This window comes from Dendropsophus ebraccatus, chromosome 4 (genome assembly GCF_027789765.1).
Source record: "Dendropsophus ebraccatus isolate aDenEbr1 chromosome 4, aDenEbr1.pat, whole genome shotgun sequence".
Classification (NCBI taxonomy): Eukaryota; Metazoa; Chordata; class Amphibia; order Anura; family Hylidae; genus Dendropsophus; species Dendropsophus ebraccatus.
In genome coordinates, this window is record NC_091457.1 from 44,947,205 (window position 1) to 44,956,256 (window position 9,052).

The following is a 9,052-nucleotide window of genomic DNA, read 5'->3' on the forward strand; positions in this document are numbered from 1 at the left end:
AGCTCAGCAATATCTGGGGGCTGGTGACACATACAGCTCTGCTACATGTGGGGGAGGGTGACACATTCAGCTCTGCTATATCTGGGTGGTGGTGACACATTTAGCTCTGCTACATGCGGGGAATGAAAGAGACCACTGAGATCAGGGATTGGCTACACCCTCACATGTAGTACTATTTTGTTTCCCTCAATCCCAGCAACCCCAGTATCATAAAACCAGAATGACAGCTTATTCCTATCCCTGCCTCCCTGATGGCTGTATACACTGTGCTCAATGAGGGCTATGTATACAGCTCAGCAGGCAGACATAAGGCCTCCTGCTTCCCCTCCCTGCAGGTATTGGGGGAGATGCAGGAGCTGCTGGGCCTTATTACATACATGTCACTTGGCCAATAATAATCCCATCAATGACTAGAAAGTTCTAATAAATCACATAAGAGGCAGCAGCTGTGATCATGGAGATTTATTCATCATATAGATAATAATATAAAGATCATAAAGTGGTCTCCTTCAGGGCTGGCTGAGCTCTTATCCGGCCTGTTGCGGCTTGGAGTAGGCATCCAGGAGTTTCTCCACGGGAATCTTATCTCCGTATTGGTCGAGCATATCTTTGATGAAGCGGAGGACGATGTAGCAGATGACAGCTAGAATGACAAGTACTGCAATAGTCCACTTTTTCAGAGAGGATAGAAAGTCGTCCATCCAGTCCTCTCTCATAGCTCGGGCACGGTCTTTTCTGGCTTGCCTGAAGTATCTGGCCAGGATACCAGCTGTGGCTTCCGCTGTCTGTTGGGTCAGGTTTGGCGTGGTGGTAGGAGGGGGAGGAGAGGTCCCTTCAACCAGTCGGCATAGTGTGTCATATGGTCGGGGGGTATGTCCTCTATATGTGCTCCTCATTGGGTGGATATAGACTCTGACATGGCGGTTAGGTGCAGGCTTTTTCATAGTCTTGGGTGGTGAGGCTGGAATGGCCATGCTGTTATCTTCCTGATGCTTCCTGGGAAATGGTCTCCCCTGCACAGGACCGCTGAAGACCAGGAAGAGAAGGAAAACTATCCTCAACATGCTGAAACCTCGAAGTGGATTACCTCCAAATGTTCTAGTCTGCAGGCTGAGGTCAGTATATATCGCAGGATATAGAGAAGGCGCTGGACACTGTTTCTCTCAAAGAGGCAGCGAACAACTGAAGATTATAGTGTAACTTCCCTGTGTATGTAGCTCTTGCTGTCTGTGACATCACCTACTTTACATAGTCTACAATGACATCATCTATTATGACATCACAGCCATTCTCTTTCAGTGTTTACAAAACAGTTACTATAGTTACTAAGTTATTATGGATTTATAAACCAAGCATCCTATGGATATTACCAGATAGAAGTATCAGATTAGCTATATCAGCTGTTTATCAGCTGTATTCAGCTCTGAGCTGTGATTGGTCGCTTAGGGAAGGTGACACCAATTTTTAGTTTAAATGGGTTGGCCGCTTTATAGTAAAATACTTCAGTGTACAGTATTAGTAAGTGTACTCACTGGGGAAGATTTATCAAACATGGTGTAAAGTGAAACTGGCTCAGTTGCCCCTAGCAACCAATCAGATTCCACCTTTCATTCCTCACAGACTCTTTGGAAAATGAAAGGTGGAATCTGATTGGTTTCTAGGGGCAACTGAGCCAGTTTCACTTTACACCATGTGTGATAAATCGCCCCAACTGTATATAGTGACAGCAGCTCCCTGTGTACCTCATAGAGCTAAAATCAGTCTCCCCTCCTCCAGGCTGTGCTGCCCTGCTCTGTGATGAGTCTGTCAACAAAATGGCCGACATGGAGGAGCATGGTTATCCACTATGTAGAGAATGATCATAGAAGAAATGCTCGTAGTTTTGATGCAAGTGCTCTTGTGCACAATTTTATTTTTGCATAAAGTGTAATCACAGACATAAATCCGACGTTTCGGTGGTGACTGCGCGACTCCGCTCCGCCGGATCCCGATCAACGCCTGCCGTGGTTTCACTGTCCGACGCCTGTCTCCCCCGAGCCTACTTGGGCCCCAACCTCATTCGGACCTCCTGTTACCAACCAGCAGACCTACGGGACACTACCCTGCCATCTACAAACAGCTTCCACATATACAGACCCCTGATAAAGGTGTCAGCACCGAAACGTCGGATTTATGTCTGTGATTACACTTTATGCAAAAATAAAATTGTGCACAAGAGCACTTGCATCAAAACTACGAGCATGTCTTCTATGATCATTGTCTACACAGTGGATAATTTTCTAATAAGAATACCTCTATTTTTCACTTGGAATTAAATAACTGAGTGCTACTCCTTACGCCTACACATGGAGGAGCATGGTACCATGCCCCACCCCCAGTGTCCTCCATAGGCAGATACAGGCTCAGTGTTGGACACTGGGGGCGGGGCATGGTCACATGCTACTCCATGTCGGCCATCTTATAGACAGACTGTCCACAGCCTGGAGGAGGGGAGACAGATTTTAGCTGTATTTATTTCTTTTGCAAACAAAAAGATTAACAAACATCTCCTCAGCAGAAGAATAAATACATAAATTACAAAAATATAATCCTTATAATCAAAACATGATTTCAGTCATTTTCAACCAAGCCCTCTCCCCCGCCCCCCCCCCCTCCCTTCCAGACTGCGAGAGGAATGGGGGGGGGGAAGAAAAAAACGAAAAGGAAACATAAATAACTCATTAAAAAAATAATTTATAATAATAAACACTTAGTCCCCTACAAAAGCTCATAGCCCAATTCACCAGCCACTCCAGATTTTCCTATAACCTTGTTCTCTAAGAATATGCCCATTCGCCCTTGCCCATTCCAAGGTTTTAATAATATTAACCTGGTTAACCCATTCATCCACTGATAGCAATCTATCACTCGTCCAGTTTCTCAGTATAATTAACCTCGCATAGAATAATAATTTTACTAGAAGATTCTGTCCCTTTTTTTCCTTAGGTGATGTTCCAAGAACCGCCATATCTAAGGAAATAGTCCCAGTCAGTAACCCCTTACTCTTTAATATACATAGGATTCCATCCCAGTACTTTCTGCTCCAAGGACAGGACCAAAATAAATGAACCAAATTGGCCTCTTCTTGATTACAGTTATTACAGGCGGAACTGCTTCTTGCCCCAATTTTATGCAAAAACTGTGGTGTGTAGTGTATTCTGTGCAAAATTTAAAACTGTACTAACCTGTGCTCCACATTATGAGATACTTTCCTTATATTTCTCCCTATTTCTTCCCATAAATCCTCCAAACAAAAACCGCAATCAATTTACCATTTATATCTATGACCTGGAAAGATTATACCGTATCTTTCCATCATTAACCTCTTATACATTTTTGAGAGCAAGCCCTTAATACCGTGTATACTCATAATTTTATCAAGTCCCTTGTTCTGTGAGACCAAAAACCTACTTTTATCCCCAGTGTTCCTAACCGCATTAGTGAGCTGCAAATACTTAAACTTAGAAATCCAAACTGTGTCATTGTTTCCCAGAATATCCCTGGGTTCCTTCAAAATCCCCTCTACAAAAAAAATCACTCACTTTACAAAGTGCCTGTTCCTTCCAGAACTTCTGGGCAGATAACCCAGCAAATTCTGGAAAGTGTAAATTGTCCCAAATTTCTGTGCAATATAAATTCCCCTGTATCATAAAAAATGTTTTTATCTCCACCAATACCTTATTGGAAAGTACCCCATACCAATCTCTACCTATACTTTTCACACGTATAGCAAAAAGGAGAATTCCAGCACCAGGAAAGTCCATATCAAATTCTTTATTGTGACATCCGTATAAAACAATAAAAACTGACGGTAGCTTGGCAGTAGCTGACGCGTTTCAATCTATACAGATCTTAATCGTAGCATGAGTGTATACAATGTATTCCAACTTATATAAGTGATACAGGTACATGGTAACACCTTCTTTCTAATTGCACCCACCCACAATGGGGAGGGAACTTCTTAACCCTTGCAGTATATGCTACAAATACAGATAAGTAAAACATATAAAAAAATGCATATACAAATTCAAAAATACAGAAAAAACTAAAAAAAAGGGAAAAAAGAAGAAAAAGAAAGAAAATCACATGGAAAAAAATGCATCATTGGGTATATACAAAAGAAATAAATCTGAAAAGACATATGGTCAATATTGATACATTAAATCATAACGATGATTTAGACCCGCTGGATGTCTCGTTTTTAAGGTGAAAATCCAAAAGGCTTCACGGCTTAAAAGCATCTTCCGTCTGTCTCCACCACGAGAGGGCTGATTGACATGTTCAATGCCTGTGCAAGAAAAGCTGTGTAAATCGCCCTGGTGGACAGAGGAAAAGTGCTTAGAAACCGCGGAAATATTGACCATGTTCACATTGCTGCTATCAGACATGTGTCTGAGCATACGTATTTTTAGTGCACCTGTGGTACAACCCACATATTGTAATTGGCAAATATTGCAAGTGATCAAGTACACTACAAAGGTAGTATTACAGTTGATAAAGCTTTTAATTGGAAAGGTAACACCCGATACCGCAGATTTAAAGGTCCTATCAACCTGCATGTAATGGCAAGTTTTACAGATATTGTGTCCACACCTGAAGTTACCAATAGTGTGTAGCCAAGTTTTATTGTTTGGCTTTTGGCTAGAAAACATGCTTGGTGATAGACGTTGTCCCAGAGTCTTGCCCTTGCTGGGTACAATAGATGCACCAGCAGTCAAGACTTCATGCAGTATTTCATCATGGTGTAAATTTGTAAATTTTTATAGAAAATACGCTTAACATCTTTAAAGTCAGTACTATATGGTGTGACCAGTGCCATGGTGGGGGTGCTGGAAGGATCACATATTTTTGGATCCTTCGACATTAAGAGCGTCTCCCGAGAACGGGCAGATACTTTTTTTTCAGCCCCATCCAGCATCCATCCACCATAGCCTCGCTCACTGAGACGGATCAAAACCTGATTTTTCTGTTCTGGCCACTCATTGTTGTCTGAACAATTACGCTTGGCTCTTATGAGCTCTCCCACGGGCACTGATCTAATTGTGTGTGGTGGGTGGCACGATCTCGCATACAAGATTGTATTACCTGACGTGGGTTTGCGGTAGGTAATTGTCTCCACCTTCTGGTCGGTGGTATTCCCTGTTAGTGTAAGGTCCAAAAAAGAAATACAAGTCGTGTCCCATTGTAACGTAAATTTTAAATTAAAAGTGTTGGTATTCAGGTAATCTCCTAAGGTGGGTATGGCCGCTACAATTTCGGGACCAAATGAATATGAGGTCATCGATGTAGCGGCCATACCACACCACTGACTGTATAATAGGAGAATCTGTTTGGAAGAGATAAATGTTTTCCCACCAAGCCATAAAAATAATTGCATATGAGAATTTCGCGCCCATACTGGCACCGGACGTCTGCAAATAATAGGTGTTGTCAAAAAAGAAAAAATTGTGTGTCAATATATACTCCACTGCCATTATAATGTACTCACGTAGTTCTGTTGTATAGACCCCTGACGAAGTCACGTACGCGTAGGGTTTGCAGACCGGAGCCCCATTCCAGAGCCCTGGGTGACATGTGACTATAGTGTTATTGATTTACCTTGACTCTCCAGTGATAGGTTGGCTTAGCACTTGGTCACTTTTTTGGACATGTTTATGGATTGGTTTATGAATTATTTATATTTCACATGTGATTATTTATTTATTTATTTATTCATCTATGCATTTCTTGTGAGCACGTGCACTTTAGGAGGAGTACTATTGGAGTAGTCAGGTTTGACATTCATCTTACCAGACGGCATACAGGGCCTGGTAGTTATTTGTTCTTTTGGGGCTGTGGTGGGAGGGACATAATTATTGTTATGTGCACTCCCTGTGATGGTTTCCCCGTATTGGGTTTTTAGGTGTTTTTAAGTGTATGTCCATTTGCTGTTTTGTTTATATGTTTTGATAATAAAGATATTGAATTTATTGATTACATAATTGTGGGTGCGCCATTTATTGTCCTTCTTTGTTGTTTTGTATATGTTCTGTTGTATAGGGACTATACTTCTGCAAAAACCAGTGTAGTGCTTTCAAACCTAAATCATGTGGTATACAGGTATAAAGAGATGACACATCACAAGAAATCCAACAATATTCAGATTGCCATTTTATGCCACTAACCAGATTTATAATGTGTTTCGTGTTTTTAATATAACCAGGAATATTAGGTATGAGCGGTTGCAACATAGAATCGACCCAGGACCCCAAGTTCTCATTCAAGGAACCTATGCCGGCCACAATTTTTCGCATAGGTGGAGGAAATGTATTTTTATGAATTTTTGGAAAAGAATGAAAAATCGGGGTCCTGGGATGATCCGGTATCATATGTAATCTCTGATTTTCAGTAAAGACACCCAAGCTACTACCATGTGTAATGAGTCCTGTTAGAATAGTACGTGTGGCAATAGTAGGATTAGAATTAAGTTGGCGATAGGTTTTACTGTCAGACAGCATTTCCAAATTGAGTTTTTTGTATAAACCCACATCTAGAACAACAACAGCACCTCCTTTGTCCGCCGAGCAGACAACCACATTGGGATTAGATTCCAACTTCCGGAGGGCTTGTTGCTGCTCTGATGTGAGATTAGAGGGCGGGGGGCAAGACCCCAATTGTAAATTAGTGAGGTCTCGCTCCATGCTCTCCTGAAACACATCAAGAACAGGAACCCTAGAATTCAGGGGATAAAAGTCAGGATTTTTTATAGAAAACTGTGTAGACATAGTTACTTCATTAGATACATTATTAGAGGCATGAAGATGTTGTAAATTAGATACAATTTTTTCATCAGCAAAAAACAAGGATTAATATCCACTGTTGTCAGCTGACTGAAACCATTAGACGTATTGACTTGTGTGGAAAAAACATTACACACATTAGGGGAAACACCGGTGGCATCCATGACATCATTACCCGCATTAGCCCATCTGTCCTCATTGTCACGTTTTTCAATTAGGGCAAAATGCCTTTTTACAGTTAACTGTCTAACAAACTTATTTACATCCAAAATAGTGTTGAATAAATGAAACCGCATGGTGGGAGTAAACGATAAGCCCTTTGACAGTGCCTGTAGCTGCGCCGAGGTCAAGATGCTTCCAGAGAGGTTGACCACCTTTAATGTTTCTTCCCCTGTCGTTGGGGGTATCGCGGCCCTCCTGTGGTGTTTTCTGCCTGCCCGCCGCCTGCGTTTTTTGATGCGTTATTTTTCTTCTCTTTGGTTTTTTGGTTGGATTTCTTTTTCTTGTTTTCTTCCTCCATAGTTGTGGAACTCTCGAAGACCGTGGAACTATCATCTGATTCGCCTGCAGACGTAATATCTGATAAATCGTCATCTGTGTCCGCAAAGCTGACATAGTTTTTAGAGCTGTAGTAGCGTCTTTTTTACGGTTCCATGTATATACAGTCTCGATGTGCGATAATCCTCCGTGTCCCGTGCAAACTTATGTTTTTTAATGGAGACAATTTCGGCTTGAAGCTTGCTGATGTTATCTTTGATTTTGGAATCCAAATCCTTGAATTCCTGCGCATCTGCTTTATCTTGTAGTGTAATTTGTAGGTCTTTTATTTCAGTTTGTAAGTCCTTTAGGAGTAACTCCTCGTGATGGATAATATGACGCATAAGTCTCATCGAGCTGTCTGAAAGGATCTCATACCAGCCAGTCATAAATGGTTCAGATATCACAGTGGTCGGGAATTTCTTTATTCTTAGCCCCTTTTTTTGATATGTTTTACTTATCTGTATTTGTAGCATATACGGCAAGGGTTAAGAAGTTCCCTCCCCATTGTGGGCGGGTGCAATTAGAAAGAAGGTGTTACCATGTACCTGTATCACTTATATAAGTTGGAATACATTGTATACACTCATGCTACGATTAAGATCTGAATAGATCGAAACGCGTCAGCTACTGCCAAGCTACCGTCAGTTTTTATTGTTTTATACGGATGTCACAATAAAGAATTTGATATGGACTTTCCTGGTGCTGGAATTCTCCTTTTTGCTGTTCTGAACTGGTGAGGCCCACACCTGTGTGCACCTGATGAGGAGAAATTACATGCAGGTGCGGTGAGCTGGACTACCTATACTTTCACACGTATACCTCCAGATTCTAATCTAGTGAAAATATTTTTACCCCCACCCAAGAATTTATCAGTCTTAAACCACCCAGAGTCTCTGTGGGCCAAAATAAATGCCAACTGAAAAGACAAAAAATATTAACGAAAATTGGGCAGTCCAAATCCCCCCCTATCGAGTCTAGGGCAGAAATAATCATACCGTATCCTGACCCTCTCCCTCCCCCATATCAATTTATTCAGCATTTCCTCAACTCTTCTGAAATATTTGTCAGGAATCCATACTGGCGAGGCAGCTAGAAAAAAATTTATCTGGGGGATGAGAAACATTTTTATAAGGGCTATCCGGGCGGCAATACCGGGAGCTAGTTTCGTCCATACATCCACCTTTTTACTTACTTTTGATAAAAGAGGTTTGATATTACTTTTTATATATTAATGGGGGCCCCCAGTTATTACTACTCCTAGATATTCAATGCCCTCCTCTGGGCTACGCACCTTCAGCTCTGTCCCACCCTTGTACATCTGCATATCCAATGGCATTATAAATGATTTTGTCCAATTTATTGATATTGCCTCATAGGGAGGCCAAAGTTTTAAAATCCTGATGACCGAAGGTAGATTATTCTCAGGGCTGTCAATAAAAAGAAGATCATCAGCATACATCAGCATTTTTTCCTCTTTACTCCTCACTCCAAAACCTTTATAATTATCCATTTTCCTGCGAGGCACATCACAGGAATTTCTTTCAGGGCCAGAAAGCTTTTGTAGAGTCTGGGAGACCAGGTAAAGTCTTAGCAGGGGTACTGAAGGCCCAAAAGGAAAAAAATTATATCGCCGCTGTTAAAGATGTGAGAGGGGTAGACTAGTGAAAGATAAAGAAGGAGTCAAAAGAGTGATT